Here is a 12,549-nt window from a genome sequence, read left to right on the forward strand (position 1 = left end):
AAAATGACAGACCATAACAAATAGACATAGCTCTTCAGTGAGTGTGCAACAGTGTTATCTGCAGAGGAAATAATAATTGAGAAAAAATTAGGGGAAAAGCAACTCTGGAAGAGTGGATAGAAACAGAAGAATGCAATCACTGTTGAGGTGCATATTCATCACCTCCTTTGACATAGATATTTTAGCTGACATTTCAAATGTTGTTCCATGGAAACGTGGAATCGGCAGAGCACAAGTTAACCCCGAAGAGAGACAGCTGTCATCAAAAGCTCATTGCTAATTGGGCCTGCAGCGCAGACAGAAGCTTTGGTGGTACATCCGCCGCCTAGCATGCTGTAGGTCTTTCCCTAAGTGAACCATATATTTAATATTTTTACTCTATGATGCACAGTCTCAAGCAATCAGCCTCAAAAGGCTGAGAGGCCTCAAAGGTGCATGATGGAAGATCGTTTCAAAGGCCGTAGGTTTCAGATAAAATCTGCAGATTATGCAGCCAATTATGAATTATGTGGCAAATGTGACAAATCTTCAACTATGTGAAAACGCTGCACCCGCACAATTCTAGTGGTCCTGGTAACATGGTGTGCAAAGCTGGTGAAGCTGCCACCCCTGCATGCCACAGTTGTTCTCTGTTTGGAAAGATGTGCATGTTTTACCTGAGACACACAACACACACAGATAGGCTCACTTTCTAACACAATTTCTAGTACCTGCTTGAATGAGCTCCACCTACATTTCTTGGAACTCACATTATTATTTGTTCATGAAGTCTGAGCCGCGTTGCAGTTGCAGTTAAATTTATACAAAGCCAATAGGTTTAGCCTATGCAAATTCTATTGACTTTGTCAAAGTTTTTTTTACATATTTCCGAACCGTTGAGCTGCTGTGCACTACAACAGCTCAAATGCCTTGCAAATGTCAAAAAACCTTGACAAAGCCGATAGATGTTGCCAGTGTTTGTTCTAGAATGTCGACTGGATGCAAAGGTGTATTTCAACTGCCCAAAGCGTGATGCTTCAGCTGGACAAAACAATAATCCCCTTTGTATTTGGCAAGGGGATCAATAACATGCTAAAAAGGGCAGAGAAAGCTGAGTTTCAGACAGCAATCTTTTAGATAAGAATATGTCTGTGGAAATTTTGGGCGAGGTAAACTTTATTTCATGTCTAAGGGTTGAAGAGCAAAGCAAAAAGCGGCCACAACACACTCCAGCTGTCTTCAGCTCTCACTGGCCCCTCCTTTTAAGAAACACTTTTGGACACGTTTTGGCTTTTGTTCCAAGTTTTCAATGCAATACCTTTCTTTTTCTAAGCACTCTTTGCAACTGGCCTTCTTGTGTGCTTGTGGCAGCGTGTACTGGGCTCTTGTTTTCCACAACTGTTTTCCACACGAAAACTGGAGATCACTGTTTGTGCTGAGTAGCCAGAGTCCCACCCCAACCCTTCTGTGAAAATATTGAGTGTTTCTCTCGAGACTTGAAAACCAGGACCAACTCGATCTCTTTTTCTTCGTGGGAGCCTAGAATTTCGGTTTTGGTCTGTAGAATTCTCAGTCCTTTCCTAGTGAGTTCTGGATCAACACAGGCTTCAGGAAGGATAATATGTGCCCCCGTTCTCCCCGCCATTTAATGCAAGTGCGAGGAGCAACGTTAAAGCTCAGGGACAGGAAAAAGCAAAGATGTAGAAAAATAATTGTACTGTTCGAGTGATCTGGGAATGTTTTTGGTAAGAAAGTTATAATGTGGGCTGAAGTTGTAATACAATGGAAACAGACAAAAATAGCGTAATGTCTGCATATTGTGTTGAGTGTACCAAATTGGAGGTTAGTGTAGGAGGCTGCCTCAGTACATGGTGTACACCTATAGGTGATGCATCCTGCACTTAGTCCAGGCAACCCTTAGACATAGTGTTAATGGTTACTAACAACCAACGCTCTCAAAGGGCAGCTGTGGAGAGCAGCTAAGGCTCATTAGGGGCAAGGAGTGTCTGTAAATGGATTGAAGAGCCCCTAGTACCATTCTAACACCACATTAGTAAAGCCAGCCTTTACAAGTGCTTTAAAACACATGAATGTATGTGAAAGGGGAGTGATGGAGAGATGAGGGGCACATTTGCCGGGTGGTAGTGAGTGAAACCGAGGAGGAGGTCAGGGGGTGAGGGGTGACGCACTAAACTGTCGCACAGGCCGCCACCAGTCCTAAAGCTGGCCCTGCTCATGTGTGGCTGTGTACGGACCAGTGGCACCCTATTTATTATGTATGATTGTGTGCCTGCCCTGTATGTACGTGCCAGCAGGTGTGCATACATTGGTGCCAATGCTGGACAAGCAATGTGTGTTTAGGTAACACTGTGAGAACGAAGAATGTGCATCTTTTGGGGATTGTGTAAACTGTGCAAGGTGTGCAGTACCAGGTGAATTTTCAAACTGATGTAGTGTGGCTACCCTAGCACTGTGGAAAGTGCCAATGTCCGTTAATTGAGATGCTGTGGGAACTGTTAATGTGCGCTTATTGTGTCATTGTGGGAACTATAAAAGTGTTTACCGAACATCGTGGAAAAAGGGAGCATGCACATTATTGGGCATTGAAGAGACTCAAAACACGTGTACTGTGGCATTGATGCATTTTGAAACTTAATGCGTGGTTACTGGGCCAATTTGGAAGCAAGCATTTCCTATTTACTATGGCACTGTCAACACTGGAACTATGTGACTGCTAGGGCCTTTAAGAAGTGGACACCTATGCTAAGAAACGGTGTGTAGATAGGGCAGTAATATGTTCCTATGGGGCAGCTTGGTGTGGAAAGTTATCATTAGGAATGGGGATAAGTTGTGCTGTAGTTCTGTGCCTGCAAGGGTACTATGTATATATCGAACAGAATGTATGTGCTAATGTAGGGATATGTTGTGTGTCACGGGAGAAATGTTTAATCATGGGGCTATTATGCATGGCTGACAAGAGGGGGTAGTCGAGGCTCTCCCCAGCACACCCACTGCCCTGTGTGTTTTAGGGGCCTGAGCTCTGTTTACACAATGAACATAATGGAAAGCAGCTCTGACCTCTCCCTTTCTTTGCGATGCAGCTATCTTGGCAAATCTAGGCACGTGCACTACCTGGGATGTGAAGACATTACATAGTGGCTACATCACTAGCTGGCAACTCCTGTGTGTCCCTTACCCAAGCAAACATGTTTCCTTAATTACGAGCTGCTCTTTGGATCGGAAACAAAAGAGGGGCTCCAGAAAAGTCTAGGCCGCTGACCCCATGAAGCTTCTGATTTGCTGCAATTATGTGCTGGGATGCGAAGCTGTGCAGCTCATGTTGGCCACTAAAAGGTGTTAGTTAGCACTGAGGTAGGGGCTGACGTAGACTGCTTACTGGGTGCCAATAACTGTAGTAATTGTGGTCACCCTCGGGGTAAAAGCAGGCCCACCCACAAGAGCTTATATTATGGTGCATCGGTTATATTTGTTTGCACATCAGTCTCATGCTGAATTTGGAAATACCTTCGAAATGTATCCAGGTTACTTTTGCAACAATGTTTTATACAAATGTGCTTTGAAATTTACCATTTTACACAAATCACCACTCAAATTCCTTTGAGAAGACTACCTAACTACTACAGTTATGGACTCTTTAATCCCTTTTCACTAATGTTAGTGATCCACTGCGCATTAAAAACATTAAAGCATCATGTGGGGTGTATTTTTTCTCAAAACTTTATTTAAGCAAAATACTGTATTAAATAAATGTCCAGTTTATCAGATTTTATTGGCTCCATGCATTTGCGAATGTTCTCTGTTTGCCACATTTTTCCCAAACAATCTTTGGAAGGAGCGCCCAGTGGCACCGCCCCAAAAACATTTTGAAGTAGTTGTTAAATTCTAATCATACGCTGGTTTATTCTCAAGCTCTTTCTGCTTTCAAGCACTGGAAGGACATGTTGTGTCTGTATACTGGGTGAAGAGCAACTACTCCTCCGAGTAGAATGGAAGCACTGGGGCAGCCACTCGTGCTGGCTGACCGCAGCGGTAACATGGATGCCGCCAGGCCACCTGTCACACTGACTGCCAATGGCGTGGACTTTGCTGCTCAACACATTCACCCGCCAAGATGCCTTTCCAGGCTCCCCACAGCTGGGCCATCATTCATTTTTAGGTCGAGCATTAGCGTTCAGCCTGCTGTATACTTTTAAGTATACTATAGAGTGAGTTCCAGCGTTTTCATTTGTTAGTTGCAGTGTCCTTCAAAAATCCTTGCTTGCTAGTGGCCAGTTCTGCCTCTTTGTCCTGCCTTTTTTCACTTTGGGAGCAGCCCAAAGTACTGTGTAATTACGCTATGTTCTGTTTATCTCTTCTGTAAGGGACTTTTTTTTAGCATTTGCCTGTTTCACTTCAGCACTGTGGGTGCTTGTTCAGTCCCTCCTCCCCACCCCCTCCCTTTGCAAACATAATAAAACAGAGGGGGGCTTTTCCAGGGCCAGCTTGCTCTCCCCTCACTGTTTTTTTATGTTGTGTAAACATGATTCAGTTTCTCATGCTTATTTTCAAAAGGTCACAAAACACAACCCATGTGTTTTTGCGAGTTGAGCTTTACAGCTTATGGTTTTCATCCTCAGGTGCGCTGATCAGCGCAACGGGTCTCACATTTGCTCAAGATAGAGCTATTAGCGTTGTAAACTTCTAACTGGACTTTTCTTGCCAGACAAATGAAAAGTAAAAAAACGCAGCACGATCGTGCTGGGCTTTACATAGTGCGATCGCACTGCGGTTTTTTTTTCATTTGTGTGGCAAGAAAAGTCTGTTTAGGAGTTTCCAAAGCTAATAGCAATGGGTCTCGCATATGCTCGAGTTAGAGCTATTAGCATTATAAATTCCTAACTGGACTTTTCTTGTTCATATTCTTATCGAATGTTGTGATACTGATTGGGTGAAAATGTTAAAGTCTGCTTATGTTAATGTAGATTGTGGTGGTAATGAATGCATCTGCTGTGGACCGAAATTGCTCTCCCGTATCATATACAGTTTAGCGAACCACGTGGTTTCTCGTGACTCACCCCTGGACACCCCTTGCTGCAGTCCACTTGCCACATGCCCTGTGTCAAAAAAACACCTCTATTTACGTTAGGTCTTTCGATGTTGGTTTTTCACGGTTATAGTCAAAAGCTAAAAACATTGTCTTTTTAGCCTGTGTACAACAAACTAATAACTAACGAGCATTGCTTTTTTATTTTTCACAACCAACCCCCCCCACTTTTACAGTTCTTTCTACTAGGTGTTCTTTATTCCTCTTGTTTTTTTTATAGCGCTTATGAGAGATGGTAACAACGCAGTTTCGTTTCAGTCAGTACTATGTGGAAAAATATTTAACATTTTGTAGAAAACATTTTTAGGATTTCCAGCCTGCTACATAGATTGTGGCTAGGAAGTTGGCAACAGAAAAACACTACAAAAGTAATGCAAAAAGGATTAATTCCCAACCATAATATGTGAAGCGTTACAGCTTTAAAAGGAGTTTTTCAAAGGGAGGAGGTAGTTAGACTTGGGTGGACATCAAAAAGGAGAGATGGATTTAATGGAATAAATGATGATTTCATACAATAAGATGTAAGAAAGCAGGAAAACTAATACGAGGGCTAAAATAACAGGGTTTATTTGGAGGGACTTTGTACAAATGGAGAGCAGAGTTTTAATGAAATCAGTGACATAAGGTGAAGGTATCCCAAGGAGTTGCTTATTGATGAGTGTAAAGTTGGAGAAGGAATCAATGAAGCACAACGAGAGCCAAAGTAAAATCTTACCACAGCTTTGTTGATTACATCACATTAGATTGAAGAGTGCATGCGATTATCAAAATAATTTCCAATGATTTATTGAGCACTCGTTTGGACCGGTGGAGAGTTCTATCATCAGATAATCTCAGAAAAAGCTCCTATTCAGGACTGGCGAACAGTGATAACCCCAACTTCATATGAGGCAATGTGACCCAACAAATAACACGTTTATAAGGGCAAATATATCAGCATAACCTTTTAAATAAGCTTCAAATCAAAAAGGGACGTGACCCTTCCAAACGTTTTAACCCATAACGGTTTGGTAAATCATTTAGTGTAGTATAGAAGGTAAAATAAATCCACAGTAACACAATCAGGAAGAGTCTTAAACGTGCCAAAGGCTTCATCTGGAGTTCTACTATGTCAACACAAAGCATTGTAGTGATGCACATTTTGTTACACGTGATGAGAGGAGAAGTGAAAACACGTCATGGCTGTGTTAGGAATCAATATGGAGTTTAGGTCTAGTTTGGGCCCAGTTGTGTCAAGCACAGGAAACCACAGTATTGCACAGATGCACTGTTTTTTATGGGCGAGCGCAAAGCGCTCTGTCCCATTCTGTAGTCTCTCTTTGGGCTCCAAACCACGCCTTTGTCACATCAGTCACTTTCATTGGTTCATGGGCTTGCCTTTTAAAATACACTTGCTTTTATTTGTGAAAGGCATGCATAAGTCATGCCTTTTTAGGTGTCAGCCCACCTACACAGCGCCGTTAAACTACTAAAAACATACGAGGCTCGATGTTTTCAGTTTGGTGTCCGGACTACTTTATCTGTTTATTTTCCACACAGCGCAATCTCGCTGCATTTTACATAGCACAAAAGCAGTAGTGTTAGCTTGTGACCGACAGATATAATGTTGGTACAACAGAGCAGAAGCAGTACAAGCTTCAGTCTTCCATATATCAGGTACATCCCAGACAGCTACAGAGCAAGATATCCTTATGTATAGACCAGGTACTGCACAAGTAGCAAGAGTGCAAGTTTCCCTCACACATAGAAAATGTATCAGAGCAGTGCAAGCGTCTTTTCCACAGATACACTACTGGCAGCAGCAGGGAACAAGCAGGGGCGTAGCTTGATCCGTAAGATGGGGGGGGATGTGAACTTCATATTTCCCAATAATGTGAAAATAGATTATATGACAAGCAGGGTGCACAAGAGGGGCCTAAGGGCCCTTTAGTTATATGCAAAGCTACTGGAATTATGTGGCAGAAAGGATCAAAATATGTGTTAGGGTTGACCAATGAATGTGGCAAAAGAAGTCCAGTTATACATTTACAATGCCAATAGCTCCAACTGAAGTAGATGCGAGACCTATTGCATTGTAAATGCTTGTTTTCTTTACCTGCTCTCCTTTTTTTGGGAGTCACCTTAAACTCCAAGCCCACGGCTATCACAAATTTACACGGAAAAACATTACTTGAGCCATCTGAACTAATCCATTCCTTGAGGGGTTGGGCCACTCATTAGTCTTGTCAGACCTTTTTAGTGGGACTTGTCTGAAACCAATACACGTGAGCCTGTACGTTTTTTCTAAGCCACTCAGCTTTTTTTTTTAAAACCAAGGCCCATATTTATACCTTTTTGCGCCACATTTGCAGTAAGTTTCCACCTCTTTTGCATCAACAAATTACTCAAATGTGGTGCAAAAAAGTATAAATATGGGCCCAAGTAGCACTATCATATTTAAAGAACATTTAGGTGTGCATCGCTGGTAAACATTGAACCAAATATAAAGTCGACTTGGAGGTTCTTTTCCAGTGAGCCACTTGATAAAATATTGGCAAGTGGTAGTGCATTTCAAAGCATCAGAAGTTCACAAAAGGGCGCTTAGTTATTAGGGGTGGCGTAACGTGTAATTCTATGCAGTATCCAAGGAATTACGCAAGAAGAGTAATTCTGTATTTGGTGCTATTTTCTTAAAACAAAAATGCCCTCTCATGTCCAAAATGGATGCAAGGATGGGTTTTGCTGGAAGAAATAGCACTAAATGCTACAGAAAATGAATATCGAGTGCACGCAGTCACTCAAGCTTGCTAAATGTGCACTTGGGGTAGTATTTTCCCCCAGCTTTCTCCCAGTATTTAACAATAGTTTCATAGGGTGAAATGCCGCCTTGCGTCCAAAACAGACACAAAGATGCATTTTGCACTAAGAAAATAGTGCTAAATGCAACAGAACATGAAGAGCAACACAAGCAGTAACTAGAGATCGCCAAATGGTCTGTTGTGGTATGATTCTTATTGCCCCAAAGTACTCTTAATTATGCAAGTGGCCGAAAAAGCGTTATCAGTAATTCCATATCCAAAAGTAACGCAGAATAACCAAAATACTTCCAATTATGCCAGCGTAATAGGAATTCCATCCAGGCCTAAAAATTATCAAAAAGAAATGAACTGCCCTATTACTCATTTAAAATGTGTTGCATTCGTTTTTTTGGAAAACTGCCAATGCTCTGAGGAGCAGATTTACAAAAATGTCATGCAATGCAGCACAGCAAGCAAAGTTGCTGCCCTGTGTTGCTTGAGGGAGCAGGGTAGTGCCATATCCACAACAATATGGTGCTATTTCTCCACTCCCTGCAGAGTCACTCTTTAAGCCTGCATTGCGCCACACGCACACTCTTGCATGGTATTTTCATCACGTTTTGCATAGATTTTGTACTGAAAGGGGACACTTGCAATACAAAATGCTGTGCCTAGCCAAACTTTAATATTTTTCCCATTCAATATGTGTTGTACATTGGAACACACGAAAAGTCGGAAAAGTCTGGAAAAATAAAAATATGGGCCTGATTACAACATTGGAGGACGGTGTTAATCCGTCCCAAATGTGATGGATATCCTGCCCACCGTATTACGAGTTCCATAGGATATAATAGACTTGTAATACGGTAGGTGGTATATCCGTCACATTTGGGACGGATTACCACCGTCCTCCAAAGTTGTAATCAGGCCCTATGTCTCCTTATTCTAATTTTTAACACTAACCTCAGGAGGCGTTATTGTTTTGGCAGAAAACACTGTCTACGATTATTAGTAGCTAGGCTTTGCATAAAAAATCAAGGGTGGTTGCTTGGGAACACCAATTTATCACCCATGGAAGTAGCCCCTGATGCAAAGCAGCTCTAGAAATACTTTACATTAGAACATTCGAATGTTGGCAGCTCCATTGAAAACAATGGAGTGCTGCGGGCTTTTACTGGCCGGTAAAAGCCCGCAGTGCCAACATTCCAATGTTCGCTTTGTTCACAGCAACAGCTGTGAACAAAGCCTCACGGAGCCCGAGGGGATTTTAATCCCCTCGGGCTCCAAGAGCAATTTGTTTTTTTTAATAGAACATTCTGCCCTGAGTGGCAGAATGTTCTAATAGCCTTAGAACCCGCCGTAGAGGGCTCTACCGGCTATTAAAGGCCCTTTCCCTTGTTAAATGCCCTCGCCTTCGGCTCGGGCATTTAACGCGGGATCGGGCCTTTAATAGCCGGTAGAGCCCGCTATGGCGGGTTCTCAGGCTATGTTAGAACATTGGAATGTTCTGATCTCCATCGCAGACAATGGAGTGCTCCGGGCTTTTACTCACTGGTAAAAGTCCGAGCAACAGCTGTGAGCAAAGCCTCAAGGAGCGCGAGGAGATTTTAATCCCCTCGGGCTTCGTGAGGAATTTGTTTTATTTAATAGAACATTCTGCCCCCGAGTGGCAGAATGTTCTAATAGCCTTAGAACCCACCGTAGTGGGGCTCTGCCAGCCATTAAAGGGCCTCTCCCTTGCTACGGCGGGCTCTAAAGCTATATTAATTTAGGGCTGCTTTCCAATCCAAATAAAGCTTTGTATTGTAAAGTAAATCCCCAAAAAACACTCTGCGCTCATTTGCATCACTTTTGTGATGTAAACCTAGTGTAACATGTTAGTAAATTCTGCCCTGAGTATTATTTCACATTTTATTGCTTTTATTGCACAAAAAGCCATGGTATAAAAACCTGTATTTCACAAGGAATTATGACATACAGGATATATTTCACAGTTGTCTGTGTAATACGCCCCTCATCTTCATAATGTCAAACCCCAAATCACCCTGCAGAACTTTAACATTGTCATGGTTACTAGGATTATGTGGCATGGAGACCCAAAGTATGCATCAAGGTTATCTAAAGTATGAGGCAAAAAAATGCTAATTATGCAGCATATTCTCAATCAATACGATTTTTATCCATCGGAGATAGAATCAATTTTGGTGAAATCTGCAAATATTGCAATGTATTACACCAGATGGAGTACATCCATAACTATACACTAAATACTGCAGCCTCACTATTGCCCAGTGTTTATTTAACAATGTATTTATGATATGTAAACAAAGACCAAACTTTCTAATTCCGATCATTGCCAATTGTTAGCTGCACTTTGAAGAAAACAGATTTTTCAAGCTAAATGCCCTCAAATAAACATGTAACATAAAAAATACATAATGGATAACATGTATAAATAACATGGTGCTATATTGCCATTGTTGGGTTCTGGTGACATTTACAAGCCACTTGCCTTTTGGCGTTGTGTATATACGTATTTGTATTTATATTTAAAGAACCCAAAACTATTTTTCAAGGTGAGGTTTTCTAACAAGGGGCGCTACTTCATTAATATGTTTACCAATGAAACCACAAAGTCCCTGTCCTCAGTCGAATATATAAAATACATGCACTTGAGGGTGCTATAGTGAAGATGACAACAACCAAATTGGGAAAATTTCAAGGACTTTTAATTGTTAGTTTTAATCATGATGGTCCTTGATACAACTGTGCCATTTAATATGTCAACAGAAAGATAGTAAAGGCCCCATAAGATTCTTTATGTCTGTCATCTGCAACACCATGCACTGCACTGAGTTCCCACCTCCACCTCTGGTTGTATACTGAAGAGTGATATGTGGCGAGCTGGGCTGGTTGGAGGAGGATGCAATAATAGGCTGAGGACATTAAGAGGGAGGCAGGTCACTATACCTTCTTGCATGTACAACACTGCCCAGAGCGGAACACAACCCTGTACGTACACACGCCTTGCAGTAAAATGTACGCATATTTTAATATGTCCATTCCCTTTACACTTTAAAACTTGCCCTTGAAGGACAGGGAGTGGTTTATTCTTTATTAACAACGTGGACTCGTTGAAGTGGGACTTTTTTAAGGGTAGCCTTTCCTGAGCACAGGTGGTGCTCCGCAGTTATTCAGTCTTCTTCTTAAGTGCCCGTCAGCCTAGATGATTAAACTGCAGAACATCTAATTCTAAATGCAGACTAACAACTCTCAGATTTACATACGCTTAAAAGATGGTTTTGGTGCCTAGGCCTTTATTAAAAGGAAATTATCTCAGTCTATATGTCTCCAAAACTGGAACGCAAAGGGAATCTTTCTCTTTTTCAGCACATCAGGTACTCTGAAACTGATCCTAACATCGATTAAAAAGGTGAAAAAATCGTACCCAACTCTGACATATCTTCCAGGCCACAAGTATGATATGTGGTCAAATATATCTACTTCTAGCTCTCCGTGCTAATAATTATTTTACCTTTTCTCCACATGGCCCAATGGGAAGAGATGAAGAGATCTGTGGCAATAGCCCACCTGAACTATTACAAGGTAATTTGTACAGACCTCCTGAAGAAACCACTGGCCAAAGTATTACGAGTCCAGAACCAAGCAACAAGGATGAGCCCAAAAATTGTGACTGCGTAACACTTGCCTTGATTTTCTTCCACTAACTTTTTACCACTTGGAGAAGTGCTTTCTCCTGTACTCCATAAAATGTGGCTGGGTTCCTTTGCCACCTCTCATCTTGTATAATCACTCACTCCTGCTCTTGACAGGAGTAAATGTCCAACTCCATCTAGGGTAGGAATGCACCTGCCAAAAGTTTGTGAATATCCACTAGTCTACCCTCGAATGCACAAACTCCCAGCACATTAGTGTAATGTGACATGTAAGCAAACCATAACCTGTATGAGTGACGATTTGTCGATTGATGCTTAGTGAATGGCAAATGTCAGCTTGCAGCTTCAGATGACGTTATTTGTGCATCAGAGTTTCTCCCAGTTTCACCAACACATCCCTGAATGTGGACCAGCATTAACCCATGGGCAGGTCTTTAAAGTTCTCGAAAAAGTATAAAGGAATAAAATATACGTAGCTATTTGTTAGGGTCGCATTGACTATGCCGAATAACATGTGAGTTTTGTAAATGTGGTCTGAGACTGATAATGATAGAGAGGAACAAAATATGAGCCTAGTATTAAAATGATTCAAATCATACTTCAATTAGCACTAGTACAAAAGCATTTCGTAGTCGCAGCACTTTACTGACGTACTTACGTAGGAGTTTTGTATAGCGCTAACGATGTCCTCTTAAGAACCCCTCCGAGCAACGAGCAAAGGCTGTATTTCGGACCACTTCTACATTGCTAGAAATGCGTGCGAGTGAGACAGTCAGGCCACAGAGAGAGTACTGATACCAGCCTAGTGTTCCTTCCCCCAATGTGTATCACACTAGCTATGTTACTGTAATTCCTTGATTACAAGTGCTCTCAGTGGGAAGCACACTATTTATCGCACCTGGCAGTATCTGATGCACTGGGATTCTGTATTTATCAGATGCAATAATATTAGTTAAGCCCTTCGATATGGGCCATGCAGATAGCTGTTTGTGCTGTCTGCACCAAAATCCAC

General features: G+C 41.8%; 1 protein-coding gene across 1 annotated transcript in view; it reads right to left on the reverse strand.

Annotated features, from left to right (window-relative positions):
• PODN (podocan) overlaps positions 1-12,549 on the reverse strand; it is a 403,282-nt gene that overhangs the window by 211,736 nt on the left and 178,997 nt on the right. The window lies entirely within an intron of this gene.

The sequence above is a fragment of the Pleurodeles waltl genome, chromosome 4_2 (genome assembly GCF_031143425.1).
Source record: "Pleurodeles waltl isolate 20211129_DDA chromosome 4_2, aPleWal1.hap1.20221129, whole genome shotgun sequence".
Taxonomy (NCBI): domain Eukaryota; kingdom Metazoa; phylum Chordata; class Amphibia; order Caudata; family Salamandridae; genus Pleurodeles; species Pleurodeles waltl.